Here is an 18,237-nt window from a genome sequence, read left to right as displayed (position 1 = left end):
TTAGTGAGGTTACCAATAGACAGGACTGAAGGGTCCCTATGGCTCCTCCTATGCAGACCCATCCTTCTTCTATCAAATGCACAGAATCAGACTCTGACATTTTCTCTTCAGAGATGCCTCAGCATTATTATCCCTGTTTCACAGATGGGAGACTACACACAATAAGGCACAATTTGTGAAAGATCCAAGAACATGTTAATGGCAGGGGTAGGAAGACGACTCAGCTTGCCTAAAAGTTCCAGCAGCCCTTGCTCAAACTACCACTCCTTTCTGTAAGAAACAGACCTTCCTTTTGCTCAGCTGCTCACGTGTATTCTTTACGTTACCCCCCATAGGGGAAGCGCTGTAAGCAATGCTGTCTTCACAGCTTATTCTGCACGCTCACATGCGGTTTGCAATTTCTCCACAGAATCTGTGGAGCTTTCCTGTCCGAGATGTTTGTAAAGGGGTTGGCAGGAGACTAGGGATTGCTATCCGGCTGCGGATATTTTGGGATAGGTATCCCATAGGTTTGTCAAACGTCGGCCCTGCTCCCACAGCATCCAGGCAAACAGTTTCACGGCCGACGCGTAACAGCACTGATCTTCAGCTACGCCAGCCCAGCTGCAGGCCACCTGCCATGGTCCTACACCTTTCTCTTGCCATCTTTGAGTTTGGAGAGTTTCTTCCTGACCTGTCTTTCTCTGCATACCATTTCCTGTTTCATTTTATTTGTTCAGCTTTATTCATTCTTTTGCTACTGCTCATTTCTGTTTCCCTCACAGCACAGAAATTCTCTTGAATCTTTTTGAAGCTTCATTCACTTGCCAGCCATTTCAGGCAATTCTGGATAGCAGGAAGAAGATTCTGCAAAGCTTATTATCTAATAAGATATTAAAGCTTTACTTCTTCAATCTTTTATTTGCATCAGTCAGTTACAGTAACCTGTACTAAGGGGTTTAGCCTGCTATCTGCTAAGTGCACAGCACCCTCTTGTGCCCTGCAGGACAGCCGTCATTCCGCAACCGCTCTGGGCTCTTCCGATAAGCTACCACCAAGTTTTACCACACTCCTATAGTTTACCTATACTCGGAGCTTCACTTCTTCCTCTTCCAGTGGCCTATTAAAGAAACCCCAATCAGTCCACGCAAGAAAATAAAAGATATAATCCAGGTGGTGTTCTTATGCGCTATTTTTGGAGCGGTGTACAGTAAGACAGCAGAGGTGTCACAGAGCACGCCTAACTAATGCTAACCTGAGAAGGGAAGCAAATGCAAGGAGCAAAGCAAGCTTCTAATTCCCTGATTGCGCCAAGTCAGAGGAGCCAAATTGCAAACCTATTGTATGCTGCTGCTCCTGTCATTTGAATTGCATTCCACCTGCACAGCCCGTCATACCTTTTGGCTATTTTTTAGAGCAACAGGGATGCTAGATCATAGGTTGCCAATCACCTATTAGATCTGGATTTTTTTTTTTTTTGGAGGAAATTTTAAAGTACGTCACACTAGATAATGCATATCAGGACTTTGTTTGGCTTCAACTGACACTATGGTAGAATACAAAACTGCTCCAGTGAGTAGTCTCAGAAATAAAGATTTGTTTATAATCTATGCTTCTTCAGTACTCCCAAGCAAAGCCCTCATAGCTTTGTCACCTATTACCCAAAAATACTTCCAGTACTAAATTTTAGCTCATACAGTTTCAAAAAAGCACAAGCTTCCCAATTAGAAATGATGCCAAACAAGCCCACCAAATATTCTTCTCTCCACACAGATGGGATCCTACATAGATCTCAACTATCAGCTCATTTATCTGTGATCCTGGCTTCCAGGCTTCCCTAAGGCATGAGTGACAGGATGGGTTTGAAAAACATGCTTGTAAAAACAGACAGAGTAACAATTTCATAGTCAAAGAACTATAGAGGAATTTGTATCAAATCCTTTTGTGGAGAATAAGGAAGCAAAACCAATTTCTCTCCATACTTCCCAGTTGCAGGAGTTGAGTAAGTGCAACAGTAAGCAGGCTTTGGACTAAAACAAGAAAGATCTGGCTTTCTAATTCAGGAAAATTTTCTGTTCTTTTCTACTAAGAAATCTATAAAATAAAACAGGAGTGAAGCCACACTGGTCCTGGATCTTTTGTGTGCTTGTAGTACTGTATCATGCAAAGCAGTAAGAAACTAACAGAAAAACCATTCCCTTCCTTGCCTAGTGAAGTAAGAAATAGCTTTGCAGAAAAATGACAGAGGTTTCATCTTTCCCTTAGAAACTTGCAGCCCTCCCCTTAAAAGTGATCAAAACTTCCCAAAATAATTTGAGCAATGGAAAAAAAAAAAAAAAAAAGAGCAATTGTAGTACCAACACACGAAGGATTCAGGTCTCAGCCAATACATCCTTACTTACAAGAGACTGAAACTGAAAACTGCCCATCCTCATTCATATTTTTGAACAGCTAATTAAGCATATTTTTCCATGAAGGAAGTTATCCCAGGCTTATGCTCCACTGAGTTAAGGTGCATGTCATGTCCAAGGCTGCTGTACCAGGTGCACATAATGATTGCAAAGGGTTTTCCTCCTCATTATCATACATTAGCAATGTGTCAGGGGAACCAGTGTTCAAACCTGACTGACTAACAGTATGTTAATTAGTTAATCAAAGACTGAAATCAAGTGCTAAACACAACAGCTCCGAACAGAAGTCCCATTTTTATTCAGATATTTACCACTTTGGCTTTGGTGCTTTTTTCTTTTGAGAAAAATCTTCCCCTGCTATGACCAGGTGTCGTGGTTTAGCCCCAGGCAGCAGCTCAGCACCACGCAGCCGCTCGCTCACTCCCCCTACCCCGATGGGATGGGGGAGAGAATCGGAGGAGTAAGAGTGAGAAACACTCCTGGGTTGAGATAAGAACAGTTTAATAATTGAAATAAAGTAAAATAGTAATGCTAATAGTAACAGTATAATAATGATAATAATAATAATGATACACGAAGCAAGTGATGCACAATGCAATTGCTCACCACCCGCCGACCGATACCCAGACAGTTCCCGAGCAGCAGTCGCTGCTCCCCGGCCACCCCCCCCAGTTTCTATACTGAGCATGACACCATATGGTATGGAATAGCCCTTTGGTCAGTTTGGATCAACTCTTCTGGCTGTGCCCCCTCCCAGTTTCTTGTGCGCCTGGCAGAGCATGGGAAGCTGAAAAAGTCCTTGACTGGCATAAGCAGTACTCAGCAACAACTAAAAACATCAGCATGTTATCAACATTCTTCTCCTACTAAATCCAAAACACAGCACTATGCCTGCTGCTAGGAAGAAAATTAACTCTATCCCAGCCAAAACCAGGACACCAGGTATGTTTTTATGAATGCAGCCAAGGGACACCTTTGGACAGTTTTCCCTCTGATCTTACATCTAAGAAGGACTGAAAAAGCAAAAGAGAAAAAGGGTACATTCCTTTGTCTTACAGTTTATGAGATGATAAGAACTATGAAGTGAACTGAAGCCTGTATCACACCCTCCCAGTCCTTCACTGCTGCTGTCACTGCTGCTTCCGTGCCACTGGGAGGAAAATTACATCAAAATTAATCAACCTGGCAGCAGCAATGATTGAATTTGAAAACTTTAGACATTGCAGTTCAGCAGCCAAATGAGACCAGCCTAAACCTATCAAAAGACTTCCATCATCTGCTCTAGACAACGTGGCTTACGCAGACACGTGGACACTATCTTTTGTAAACCATTTACAGTCACTAAAAGCACTCACGAGAGATGGAACAGGGTAAATTACATTTCCTTTTTCTCTCAGGAAGCAGTTTATATCCAGCCACTGCAGTGTAGTCAGCCGCTTGCCCTCTGCATAGTTTATATACTGGTCCAGTATTACCACAGCTTTAAAGCAAATTAAAGGCGACTAAAAGTGAGAGTTCTCCGAAGCTGTCGAACAGATATGCTCATGTATATCCACTGCTACTCTTCTACCTAACGAAGTCACAAGTAAAGCTGTTCTCAGGTTTCTTCTCAAACACTATTTATCTGGTCAGATTCAACCAATGTGTCTGTCAAGATCTGAAAAACCTCGGGGATATCAGAGATCTGAGATTCTTTAGAAGCTCAGAATTTCTAAATAAAAATATCTATAAGAAATCCAGCATAGGATTTGTAGAGGAATATTTACAAAAATCAGTGACTTTAAGGAAGCAGGTGGAGTTGAACATAACTTTCATATCTGACACTTGTTTCAACTTGCAGCTAAGTTTCAAGTGACGAAGCTAAACAGAGAAGGAAGTTTGAGCAAATTCTCAAAGCCTCAAGATATCACAAAATTTAATCCAGCTCTGATGTAAAGCTAAGTCAATTGCTATTTTTAACCCATGATTGCCACTATAAACACGGCATATGTGCTTCAAAAGACAGGAACTAATAACTCTTGGGAACTGATTTCCTCCAAACCATGCGCTGCACACTCATTCCTTCCAGCCCTTCTGGAGAGGACAAGAGCTAAACACGTTATCAGAGCGTTCAGAGGCTGAATGTGCCACTGTGAGATCTGGCTGAGTAGAGGGCAAATGGTGGATGTTCTGGCAAAAAGGAGGCAGGTTTTCCTTTCCTCTTAGGAAGGAAAACCAGAAATTATTCTGAAATATCTGGGAAGCAAATTTGTATTCTCTCAGGAGGACGTATATAGTTTTAATTTGCACTCTGTGCCTGTACTCAGCTAGAAAACCCTTTGGAGAGTTCTCTTTGTTCTAATGAACAGCAAATAGGCGTACAGCAATTTAAACAGTTGACAGCTAATGTTTATAAAAACACCACATATATATTCTTTGAGTATAAAACCCCTCCAGATCATGAGGTCTGCACGGTACAGCAGAGTAAAAAAAAACCAAAACACCCCAACAACCAAAATCCCCAAAACAAACAAAAAAAGGACTTGAATTCATTTTGCTATTAACATTGTAACACTAATGGGCTGACTGTCTTTTCCACACCAAAGACGATGGTGCACTTGTGAGGATTTTATGCACATCCATACCAAATATGCAATACCAAATATACCCAGCAAGAAAGCAGTTCCATTTACAAAGGCACAGCTAATTTAATTGGAGGTCAAGGTCTTTTCCTGACTCCTCAGTTTGCTTTGATAAGGGGATTTCGCAAAGATGTTACAAGCTACCTTTCTTGGCTGTATTAATTTAACCTATTTGATGTGGCACAAGCTAGTCAAAACAGGGGGGGAAAACGCAGGCTAAAATCTTCTAGACCTTTTTTCTAATGCAGAGGAAAAAACAACCCCTCAAGACAGTCATTTGTGCTTAATTCCCTTCTCCCATCAACCATACTGACTATTGCTGCATACACCTCGTGGATTTAAATATGCAGAAAGCATGTTTATGTTCTGTGGGCATTCCAAGCATCAGATAAGTGATAGAAATAATGGAAATAATTATTACACCCCTCTCTGTTGCCCTTTACCATAAAAATACTTCATGAAAAATATAACTAAGTGCTTAAAGGATTAGACTCTAAATTCAAAACAGGGCTTGAAAACTGCCCTTTGAAGTGCATTGCACACTCATTAAATAACATGCACCATTCCCGCAAGTGCACAATTCCACATTTTATAGGTTAATTGTGAACAACTAGCTTTCTACAAAATAATTACTCCACAAAAGTGCATCGCCCTCTGCACTGGAACAATACAGCACTAAGAAGTACGAAGGGACAACAAACAATAGATGAGGACTTGAGGCAAGACAAGGAACACTGGACTCTTGCACTATGTTCAAACGGAAGTAAACTGACAGAATAAGGGTACGTATATACCCTTTACATATATGCAAATGTATGTTCGTGTGTATGTGTCCGTATCTGAATGAATGCATGTGCAGTTCCCTTTTTAATTTAAAAAAAAAAAAATCAAATACGGAAAAACCAGAGAGGGCGATCTAGTGGAAACAACTGAAAGTTTGGCCCTTAGACTTCAGCTCTTTCTGCAGACAGATCTGTCATCCTTTTTAATCCTATGTTAAATAAATCAAATTCCCTTTCTAAATTCAAGAAACACATAGTTCTTTCATATCCACATGAAGAACAAAGCGGTGACAAAGATCCTTGAACCAACGGGATAAAATTCCCACATGCAAAGGACTTGTTTTTACCTTTAAAATATAAAGTAAATGTTGAAAAGGCCCATATCCTTTACTGTATGCAAAAAATGTTTACAAAATGACAAGAATTCATTATAGTTACCAATCTCTTGGTATAACTGACATATCTACAGTCCTGTTCATGGCTGATGATCCTGGTCATCCACTTGTCTTCGCTCTAAAGTGATCTTTCCACCCTCTCACAAGTTTCTCTGGCTATACAGAAGTATAGCGTGCCTTAGGGAATGCAGCATATTTTGACTTAATGCCTTCTGACGTTTCACTTGCCTTGTTAACAAGATGGGTGAAATGTCAGGTGAAATTATATCAGCAACTGCAGCAATCCCCAAAAGGGAGATATTTGGAGCCTTGTAATGCTGCCTCTAGATTTGCTTTTCAAAACCATGTTGATAACCAATGCTAATTATTGCAATGACTAGCTTCCATAATTGCTTCAGAAATGACAGACCTCACTGACAACAAATTGGGGGTCCTTCTCTGGTACTCAGCGATATCAGACACAAGCTTTGGAATTTTGTCGCAGTCACACTTTGAATGGTGCATTAGTAATCACGAGCACAGCTGCTCTCTTTAACACAACTTCTTTCAGCCTACATGCTGATGCTGCAGTGGTACGTAGTAGTTTTAAATACTAGATCTTGAGTAGGACCCTTAGTATTGGGAGGTGGAGGTGTCTTAGTATTTGGTTGCACAGTTCCAACAAGTTGTCCCACACTACTACATAATGCTTTGTGCAAGTGTAACTCACTGCCCTTTGTCAGGAGGCATATCTGGTTTGTGAATATAATTAATGTCTGGATTAACTCCTCCATACATCTGCTTATACAGTCTTCTACAGTTTTGGGGGCTGCCTCATTTCAGAGATATTAAAGCTGAGAAACATCACCAAAAGAAGGTAAAATGCAGAATTTCCTTGCTGGGAAATGTTAGTGAAGTTAATGGGCATTAGTCCTGGCAGTATGCAGAGTGCAGTTCTCAGTCATAACAATGTCTGGGATGGTTCTACATCTTTTTTCTTTAGTAATATAAAAAATAAATCACTCTCACAAAAATGGAGTAAGTAAAGTCTCTTAAATCTCAAATTCAAAGGGAACCCAGAAGAAAAAGTGTGTTTGCTTCAGGCTCCTCTGAATTTTTCAGGAAGTTAATGGCACAGAAGATGACTATGGTAAAATTATTGTTCGGGTGGTAACATGTGGCATGTACTATACTCTCCATTTTCTCAGGCTGTGCTATAAGCATAAAGGTATTTTTAGGGATCATGGAACAGCTGCAGACTGAAAATAGAGAAGCCAAAAATGTCCAACATAACACTTTCAACACAACTAAAATTGAAAAATTAATTTTAACTGCTAATTTGTTTTCTTTTTAGAAAGTGTTTTCAGTTTTTAACCAGGGATTTAATTTGTTAATTCTTACATTTTCTCTATGATACTCCTCAGTAGGATATCATCTTCTGAATTTTCCAAAAAGTCATCTCCTATAACTTATGGTCAGAAATGTCTTATCTAAGCATATAATGAAAAGCTTCAATTTATTTCTTGACATAGACACTCATACAAATTACTTAGTTCCTTCTGCCAAAGCTAGGCAAACACTTGCTAAAATATACATGCATGGCTTCTTCTGATCCAGATTTTACTTTATAAACACTTTATTTGCTTTTCCTGCAAATACAAGCCTAGCTTTCTGCTCTTCCTTTGTCAAGATTTTATGTGTTTTAAGGAATATGGTTTGAAATTAACTTCTTAGTAGGTGCATAAGCAGTGCAATCATTCAAAGCTACCACAGACAGCACTGTATCGGTGTCAGAGCACTGATGTGACTATCACGGACACAGGCATGGAATAGCTGTCAAGGCATTGATACGGCATCTGTGCAGGCCTCCTTAGTTACCCACCAAGAAACAACTTTGGAGTTACTAACAATGAAAGATTTTGACAGTGGTGGGATGCGCACTTAGTTTAAAATTACTTTTTGTCCCCTAAAAGTGGGACCTTTCTTTTCACCAAAATGAAGAATAAGAAATCACTTTATCCAGAAGAACATCTCCGCTGGCTACCATTCCAACCAGGTATTACATGCTGTTCTGTGGGATGGCCAAAGGGATATAGTTACAAGCTGTACCAAGTGTTCAAATGACTAGTTTTAGAGTAAGATGAATCATTCTAGATGTACTTTTGATGCTAAAAAAATAATCATCCAATAAAGGACTAGTTAATGCAAGTGTTCAAAAAAAGCCCTAATGATTTTTCGTTTGCTTTTCGACTTGTCACTTTTCAGAAAATACAGTATCCTGAAATATTGTCACTGATAACATGGCTACTGGGCATCACTCAGTAGAGCAGACACCTTACTGTTACTTTTAAAGAGCACTGTCTGGTACTGCCCGCTGCCTTGTGGCACATCGTTATTACCCTAAGTGACGAGGGCAAAAGCAGAAGGATGCAGGGTCACAACTGCTGAGCCAAGAATACAGCTCCATAATTCCTGATAAACTTTCTGGAAGATTTATGCGCACACAGTTTTATGCAACATAAATATTCTACATGTTAATAAAGAACAGGTCAAACTCCCTAGATACGCATTCTAAGGCAAAAAAAAAAAAATCCATCTAAAACCCAGCGTTTTACCTTTACTCACATTTACAATGTAATACCATGGGGCCTCACTTTCCTTTTTTTAAACAGGGGAAGGGATAAAACTGCTGTAAGACTTACAGGCTACACAGGGTATAAGACACATGGATCTAAATCCCTTATTTTAGGAGTAATCTTCTTTGCTATGAAAGATGCTGTATTATCAATAGTGCCTGCAGGCGATTAAAATTGCTAATATTCTTTGTATTGTACTTGGTGTACAGCTGCCTTAGCCTACAAATATGTGAATCATGGTCCTCTAATTCAGTTCCCTGCAGTGAAACCAACAGGATATTACCATTCCAATAAAGAAAAAAACCTCTTAATTCACTACTTATATTTAATGAAATAATTTATCAAATGGAGACAGTGTTGGCACTGGAGGGAGAACCTGCAATACTTCCACTCCTGACCTACTGTGTAACCTTGGAAAAGTCACTACAGTGCTCAGTGCCCCAGTTTCCCCACTGTTTCATATGGAAATAACTAGAAGCAGCAACAGGATGAAGCTTTAAAAGTGAGATGATATTCACCTCAAAAGCTTTCAGCATTTCCATTTTAAAAGGCCTGGGCTTTTAAATATTTATATTTTAACAATACAATAGTGCCTTGATCTGAATACATGTGTAGATGGCTTGGGGCTATTGGCTATTAAGTGATGAGCAGGCCTCCAAGAGAACAACTGTCTCATTCTCCTTTGTGTCCTAGAATTAGTTTATGCAAGACAGGTCTTGCAAATACAGAGCAAAGCATAAAACATTTATTTCCTAATTTAAACCACGAACTAACTTACCCCTTAGGTAGGAAAATCCTGCATTTGAACTGCCTTCCCTTCTCTCCCTTGAGTTATTACTGACAAGATAATATCACAAAAAGCAATCCCGTGCAATGCAAAGATAAGGTCTGTCTTTGTGAATTCCAGTTTAATCACATTCCTCTAGGTCCACCTTCTACTCTCAGACTGGGACTCCACCCCTCTACACATTCTCAAGTCATCATTTTGTTCTACCCAGACATAAATGATTTATAGTGTAGTTCAGAGAATAATCAAGCCCTGAATCTAATCATTGTTTTAACTATGATGAACAATCGGTACTTTTTTTTTGTTGGTGACCTCTGTTGTTCTTGTTTCCCTTGCTATGATACTTACTCACTTTATTTTCCATGAGAACAATCCAATATTATAAACATTTGGCAAAAACATTTGTAAAGCCATGCTATTAGTCTAGTATTTCTCCTAGACAAAGCATTAGCAGTTGCAGCTGAGACCCTTTATTAAATTCAGTGTTACAGTATTTCATTTTAAGAGATTACAGTACATGATTCAGCTATATGTTAGTGGAATAATATGTGAATGAGTCCAGATTTTGCAGAATAGCTGAAACATTCACAGTCCCTGCCCTGGTTTCAGTGCCTGGTTTCATTTTCATTTGAGGTATGCTTTGCCCCTTAATAAAACTCCTCGAATTGCTGCTATTTGTTGAATTTGGTTGCCAGTCAGAAGGTGAGCTGGGGTCACCACAACGGCTGTCATTTCAAGAAAACCCACAGTTTCTACGGTTGAAAGATCACCATGCCTTATTTCTCTCCCTGAACTTTTCACTGAAGCGTGTATTTTCATACCCATTTGGACATGTAGCCAGGGTGGAAAAACATGCTGCTGCTTGAAGACGTGGCAAAAAAAAAATTGCAGCCCAAAGCCTTACTTGTCTGGAGTACATTTCTCTGCTCAGTTTCCTCACTGGGAGTAGGGAGGCAGTGGAAGCCAGCCCTGCAGCCAGTGCATTTTACACCAAACCGTACCTGCGAACATATCACTCCCTCTGGTGGCTGCAGAGCCCTGCGTAGATGGCCTCTTTCTGTTTATTCACTCATATTATTTGCAGATAAATCCCAGTTACATGAAATGTGTCACAGACAGGGAAGGCTGCTGGAGAACATCACTCTGCACTCACTCCTTCACACTCAAATATCCATCCCCACAACCAGCCTGCTTTTCTGTCCCCGCCTGCCCTCCCCCCATTTGAAACACGACTATTCTTTCCACCAGCTTTTGTTCATCTTTGCACTTCCTTCATGAAGCTGCTTATTCTTGGAAACATGCTTTGTATAAGAAAGGAAAAGAAACCACATTCTTTTATATGCAACTCCTCCCTAAAATGAGAGTTGAAATGGGAATTTTGTCATGGAACTCAACGGGGGTGGTATTTCTCATTTATCCATCCATGTGCATTTCATTTCTGCTAAGACATAAGCTTATTCAAAGAGACAATTATTCACTTACAGAAAAACTGGCTGCACCTATGTGCTGCAGGTGCCTCGGTCCATCCATCTCCTTGTAAGCACAGGCAAATCCTGCCCCACGCTGCAGATGCCCGGGCAGCCGACGGCCTGGCTGCTAGGGCACAGCATGGCTTCCAATACTGCAGGGACTGCGCTGCGTTCCGCTCAAATTCCGAGCAGGTGTGATCTCAGCCACACTGTCAGGATTACAGCATTTCTTGGTGCATTTTCAGCACACTAACACAATGTGTGTTTAAAACAATTAGGACATATAAATTCCTAATGGCAGGCATTTGCTTTATCTGTATAAACTCGCTATAAAAGGAGTGAAAGTCTTTGAAACTATTAAGAAGCAAACTCATAGAAGCATTCTGTAATACATGAGAGACTGAGTACACAGTATGTGTTCCCCCCCGCCCTTGGCTCTATTGCTGTGTTGCTTTCCTTATATAACTGTTCTAGTTAGAAGAACACTCCTGACCTAAGAAAACCTACGTCAACCTTATAATTTTTTGTTAAATACATGGTGGTCATCCACAGGTTTAAAAGTAGTAAAGAGTGGGCATTCCATATTTAACTCTGAGTCACTCCATTGTGTGTCACGTAGAGACAACTGCTGGCAGACTCTGGAAAGACTTTTTCTGGATAAAGTACTTACTGACAGAAATCCCAACAACTCCAGCATGTCCTCAGGAGCATGCCCACTCCCTACAATCAGCTCTTACACTGTACGTAACTTGTCACATTAAGTGAAGTTTATGTTTCCAGCACTGTGCCCCAGAGAACTTCACTCTCTCCGGAGAAAGCCTTATTGAAAAAGCAGCTGAGAAGCTCTGTTCCAGGGGTCTTTACAACCAACATGATATCCTCTTGAGAAAGGCAGTGTAGACTGTCTACCAAATGTGTCCTACTCCCTTCAAACCAGTATTTTGCTTCAGGTAGACAATGGTGTTACTCGATTAAAAGATTAAAATCCACGCTTTTGTGTTAAACAGCCCAAATTCATCTGCTGCTAATGAAGAGCCTTATAGTATGAACCAAAACCAATTTCAATTTTGTAATTATAAAAGCAGGAAATAAAGTCACTTCAGCATCAAACCACAGACTTTGAAACATCATAAAGAAATCCTGACATTTTACATAGATCAACTTGCTCTTACATACAACTACTGTGTAGCCCTCTACCCTTTCCCTCCCCCAGCCCATCTTAATCAAGTCTTTTCAGGACTGACTGAAATGGCATCATGGAGAAAAGTAGCTTGTACAAAGAACAATTCCCCATAAAGCTAAAATGAAAATACTGCAAGTGTAGATGCTTACTTCTTCTCCCTTAAATGCTAGTTTATTTTCCTGGCTAGGATGGGGCCTGGCTGCTTAGAATTGCTCGCTCTCCATCAGCCTGCTGCATAGCCCAGAGGCACCGGCTCAGCGTGTGCCCATTTAGCAGATCATAAAATATTTCAAGGTTGCCTCTGTGCCCCGCAGATTGGAGCACTGGTTTGTGAACACTGGTATATATTGATTTTGGTGAAACTGAGTTATATCAGCTGAAAATCTAGCCCCACCTCTAAAACTGACTGATAAGTAGAATTACTATACTAGCCTAAGATCTCCAACTTCAAGCATTGTTGCAATTTTCTCACTCAATAACATCTCTTCTCTACATCTGACAGCTCAGGTTGCTCACACATCTGCACACATAATATTTTACAGTCAGGAACACAGATGGTCAAGGAACAGGATTTGATTCATAGTTGCTTATCTTAAAAATAGCTGCATAATATGAATATTTGAGTTTGTCAATACTAATACCAATCCCTTCCTATAGGACACATTTTACTTTTCAAACAGTGACTTCTTCTTCAGTCTTACCAGCTGCAAGTCTGACTTCACATCAGAAGCGGTGTCCCTGTCAGTCAGGAATGGATGCCTCAAATAGGGTGAAAGCAGCATCGTCCAGTTCTCCTGACACCTGCCTAATGAAAAACTTCTTTAGCCATTTTAAAAGCTAAATCGAGGCTAATATGCATTCTCATATCTTGCATAAGACATGCATTTCCAGAAATTAGAAACTAAAGGCACAGTGACTCAAAACCAAAAGCTACCGCAAAGCCACAGCTATTTAAGGCTATGCAAATCAACGAAGAAGTATGATGGACTTTAACAATTTGTGAATTAGGAAAGCCAACAGCCATTTCTGAGGGCAAGAGTCTGTATTTCTGCAAAAGCCTTCTGAGAATATTTTACTTCCATTTAAATATCTCCATAAGATGGGAACATAATCTTCCATATCCTCAGTTTGAAGTCCACTATGTAGACCTGAGTATATACATGTACATATGCAGACAACTTCTCTCTCTATACGTACATATAAAAAGGCCACACAAATGTCTCATCTCATGACAAGAATATCCAAATTATCCCTCTATTGTCCCACAGGTTGTCAGACATTGTAGCATGGTGACAGATTTGCATGTCCTGGCTTCTGCCTGACTTATTACAGAATTGTCCAGGAATGTGCAGCTCCATGCTGCTGGAACTTCTCTTTCTACAGAACCATCTCCAGTACAAGTGAGATCTTAGCTTACAGCATCTCCAGTACATAGAAAGTAAACCCATATTTTCCCTTCCTACTCATTCACTAAAAACACACTTGAAAAGTGTAAATTAAGCATCCAATTTGATGATATCCTATACAAATCTGCTCTGTAACTAAAAAGATATTGTCTCTTTCTGTTGCCGAATTTCCTGTTTCTGTACCCCGGGGACAGCTGTGGACCCTGCAATATTCGGTCACAAGCATAAAAACTGTTTTCTGCAAGCTTTATTAATTTTCAGGCCATTTCCTGTTTTCCCTTTGCAGCCAAACCCACCCCTTTTGGCAGGTACTGAAATAAAACAACACCCCGTTCAGTTTGAGGAAATGTTCTATTACTTGAAAGAGGAGCAGACCCAGAACGATAGCTACAATTTTGCATTACCTGCTTTCAACAAGGCAGCTTTGCTTTGCTTTACTTTGAGGTAATCTTTCAGCAAATCATGCTGCACAGAATTGCCCATCTCAGTTTTTGAACCTTTTACGTAATAGATTTAGTCTTAGAAAACATTGTATAAGTCACAAGCAAAGAGGGTCCACAAAACAAATTCTTCTGAAAGTGGAAATAGAAAGCAAATTCTATTCATAGGTTGCATTTTTCATAACTGATGTTTAGGCAGCTGCTTCTGATCTGTAACCCAAAACTGTAGAAACTATCTTCTGTCCAGTTTGAGACACTAAAGCCTCAGTTTGCAGAAGGGACAAGCATGCACAGGCTCAGAGAATTTACAGGAGTTCTGCATGCTTGGCACTCCCAAACATCAGCCCTAGAAGACACAGGTGTCCTCAAAGGGCTTCTGGGAAAAAAAAAAAAATCAAACAACAAAAAATCAAATACTAATTCTGGTAATACAGCCCTTAAAAGTTTAGACCTTGATATATATAATTCCTTGTGTTTTAGAGATAGCTGCAGTGAAAAGGGGAATAATTCCTGAGATATTTCAGGAAAACAGTAATAATTTTATTGTCATCTGAGATAAAGTACAGTTAACAGATTCATGTTACACCTGGTGCTCTGTAACAACAGTCCCTCCTTCCCTCCAGCCCATTTACCCCAGAAGCTGAATCATCATTGTCCCCAAGAGTTCCTTGTCACACTTTGCCCTACACAATATTCCTTACTTTCTGGGTCATAGTAATGTTCACTTGCAGGATAAGAAAATCTGGAGCTAGGTTTTTGCAGTGTAAATGAATTAAATGTACACATACAGATTATTTCATTCAGCAGAGGAATGCAATCAATGCCAGGATAAAGTGCCAGGCAAATTGCCAATTATGAGGTCAAACCAATACCAGAGAAGAGATCATCGTACAGCACTACACTTTGAGAAGAGCGTACTTGGGCAGACCGACCAACCCTAATACTGCACGCGCCCGTCCACGCTCATGCAGAGCCATAGAAATAAGCTGCCTACATTTACCCTCTGCTCCACATCCATCTTAGCAGAGTGACACAGAATCCTTGGCGAGGCTGCCCTTGCCGGTACTGCAGCCACTGTCTGAAGGCCTGGTTCAAAGCCCATTTATGGCAGACAACAGGGGGTCTTCCCCTGACTTCAGTGCTCCTGGGTTCGTATTGCAACACTGACTGATTCAAGGGAAAACATACCGTCCCACACGACTTCTGCCACTGAGGCATAACGCTTTGCAGGATATAGTCACTATTTTTCTACTCCCCCAGCTATGTTTCATCCTTTGCTCTTACTGAACTACAGACAGCCTAAGCCTCTGACAAGGCTGTGCAAATGACTGATACGGTCAGATGGAAAGAACAGATAATGAAATACAAACATGAGGGCTGCTTGTACTCTAGACCCTTTCCACCTCCTCCCTTAAACCACTGTGATTAAAAACACAGAGCTGCCTGCCCAAAAAAAAAAAAAAAAAGGGTGACCCATGCACTCATATCCTGGCAATTTGTGGGAATTGTCATAACACACCCAGAACAAAAAAGACCAAGTTACAACATCTCTGCATAGACCTAAGCCTCATTTCATTACAGCATTTGAGCACATGCGCAAGTCCGCAACCCATCAGCAAAGACATACGCTTACATATGGGTATGCACCTTCCTTCTACTTTGAAAGAAATAGAGCACGTAATTAAGTGCTGCTTTAAACATAGATGGATTGTTAAATCAGAACCTTAGAATAACTCCGTTATTTTCCCAAAACCTATTGGCTTAACAGCATTATAATACAGTAAACTACAGTTTCATTAAAAACCTTTCGTTTGGTATGGTTCAGAGGAAAACTGCTCCTTCATCTCTCTCTGGCTCTATACCCTCTCCCAAGGGTATATTGGCTCTTCTGAAAGAATTTTCTTGATGTTTGAAATCAGAGAAATCCAAGAAATCCAAGCCTTAATCTCCTTACTCAGCAACATGCTGTCCTCACTAGGAGGCAAGTTCCTGCCATGGTTCTCCTTAAGGAGCAATTTCATCCCAAGATGACAGTTAGTAAGACATTCCTAGCTTTTTCACTAACTTGTTTTGCATCTGTAGGCAAATTTTTTTCCCTTTGTTGCACTTTGATACCATGATAGAAGCTATTTTTATTAAATTCTTTATAGTCCAATACATTTATCTAAAGAGTTTTTCTTGGAGGAACAGGCTGGAGCAGGAGGAACAGGCTGGTACAGGAGAAGCTATTCCTTATTGGGAAGAATAATAGAAAAGTGTTGAAGTAGCCACTGGAACTTGGACATCTCCAGCTCCTGAAAGCTCAGGAGCTCCAGTTTTATACCCAGAATACAGTACAGTGTAAAGGAAGAAATTATTTAATTCAGCAAATAGCTTATCCTTCTTTAGGAAGGCTTACTCCTAAACCTGAGACAAATTTGTTCGTATGAATAATCATAAAAATTAAAGATCTTCAGAGTACCTTTAAAGAAAATTGAATTAAAACCTAAAAATACCTTCTTTTTGTTCCTGATGAAAGTTTGTTGACATTAAAACGTCCCTGTTTGTTCCAGTTTGTCTTTCATGGCTTACTACATTCATTTTTTGTTCTGAAAATACATACACAATTCCAAATGTTCCATTCTGATAACGTAACAAATTATTTGGTTTGATTTTTCAAAATAAGTTTCATAAAAACTGACATACTCTCCTAGCAAATTTCAGGTTCGTATGAGCAGCATTACCCAATAAGGAAACATTCTTTTAAATAAATCTGAAGCAGCATTATCGAAGAATAATTAATCCCAGATTTTAAGATTCAAGACATGCTGAAAGTTAGTAAGACATACTGAAAGTTAGTATTTGGGAACATTTATTTTACTGTTTTTCTAAAGACAATAAGCCAATACTGCCTGTTGTTTCTTTGCATTAGCATTGACTGTTTTCATCCAACTCTCCTAGTGATCTTCAATACAAAGAACACAATTATAGCACCATGCTTTATATCTATAGGTGCCGAAGGCATTTGTTAGCTATCACTTCCAAAAGTAAAGTCCTACGGAAGGTGTTGCATTTCCCATCTGCAGCCCTCTCTACATCACTCTCACTGCTTACATTTAGACGTGCTTTGCTCCTTCATAGCGCAAAGTGTTGTGGGGTCTTAATGACAGCTCTGGTACACATTCACTGAGCAAAGCAACCTAGCCGTGTTTTAGGGGTTTTTTGTTGTTTGGTTTTTTTATAAAAAAAACTCCCCCAAAAGTCTGCCCTGCTCTTCTGCAGAGGTTACCTCCTCCACAACTGTCAGCAGAAAGGAAACAAAGCTATGCTTCTGCTGCTATGCTTCAGAGTCTAGCATCCTAGCACTGCAGGATTCAAGGTACAGACACTGAGCAAGAAGGTCACATACTTCCTCCACTCAGCTACGTAGCACACTGGTACAGTTAGTTCATATGTGAGCACCGATTAAAACTCACTAAGTTTCTAAATAGATGTAAATCAGTAGATTATTACTCGCCCAGGTCAAGGGAAGATTCAGAAAAGGATTAATATAAATCATTGCTCCCCAAGTCCTGCTTCAGCCCTAGCTCCTGTCTAACAACCATAATTTGTGAGCAAAAGTATCCGTTACAGATGTTGGTAGAGAGTTAATCTAGTCTTGCATACAAGCCACACAGTGCTGATGCACAGAAACATATACAGGAAAAAAGTAATTAGTCTTGTACAGACCATTGTACAGCTGTACTACTAATAGTTACATACGAAACCAAGAAAACCCGCTCTCCGTAGGGTGGTATTAGCACACTGAGGCCAGCAAGCCTGTGGGCAGAGGTAAATGCTAGGGTACAGCCAGGACGTCACTTGAGGACACAAGCTGAGAGAGACTTAGGCAGGAAAATTCAGACAGTATTTACTGCAGAATTAAATAACCTGTCCTAAAACTATTTCGGTATCCCTAAATGCACATTCACTACCACACTTGCTCAGATAAACATGGGGGCTCACTTTGAAATTAAAAAAGAAACCCATCAGTTCACTGCTGGAAATAACAGGAAAAATGTCCTTAGCGTTGTTCCTTAAATATTTTTTAAGGACAGTTTGCAGAAGGGAGGGAACTCCCTGAACACCTCGCTCTGCCTAAATACCCTTTCCCCCTTTGCTAAATAGAAG

The sequence above is a fragment of the Pelecanus crispus genome, chromosome 15 (assembly GCF_030463565.1).
Source record: "Pelecanus crispus isolate bPelCri1 chromosome 15, bPelCri1.pri, whole genome shotgun sequence".
NCBI lineage: Eukaryota > Metazoa > Chordata > Aves > Pelecaniformes > Pelecanidae > Pelecanus > Pelecanus crispus.
The sequence above is the reverse complement of the archived record's forward strand: the minus strand, read 5'-3'. Positions refer to the sequence as shown.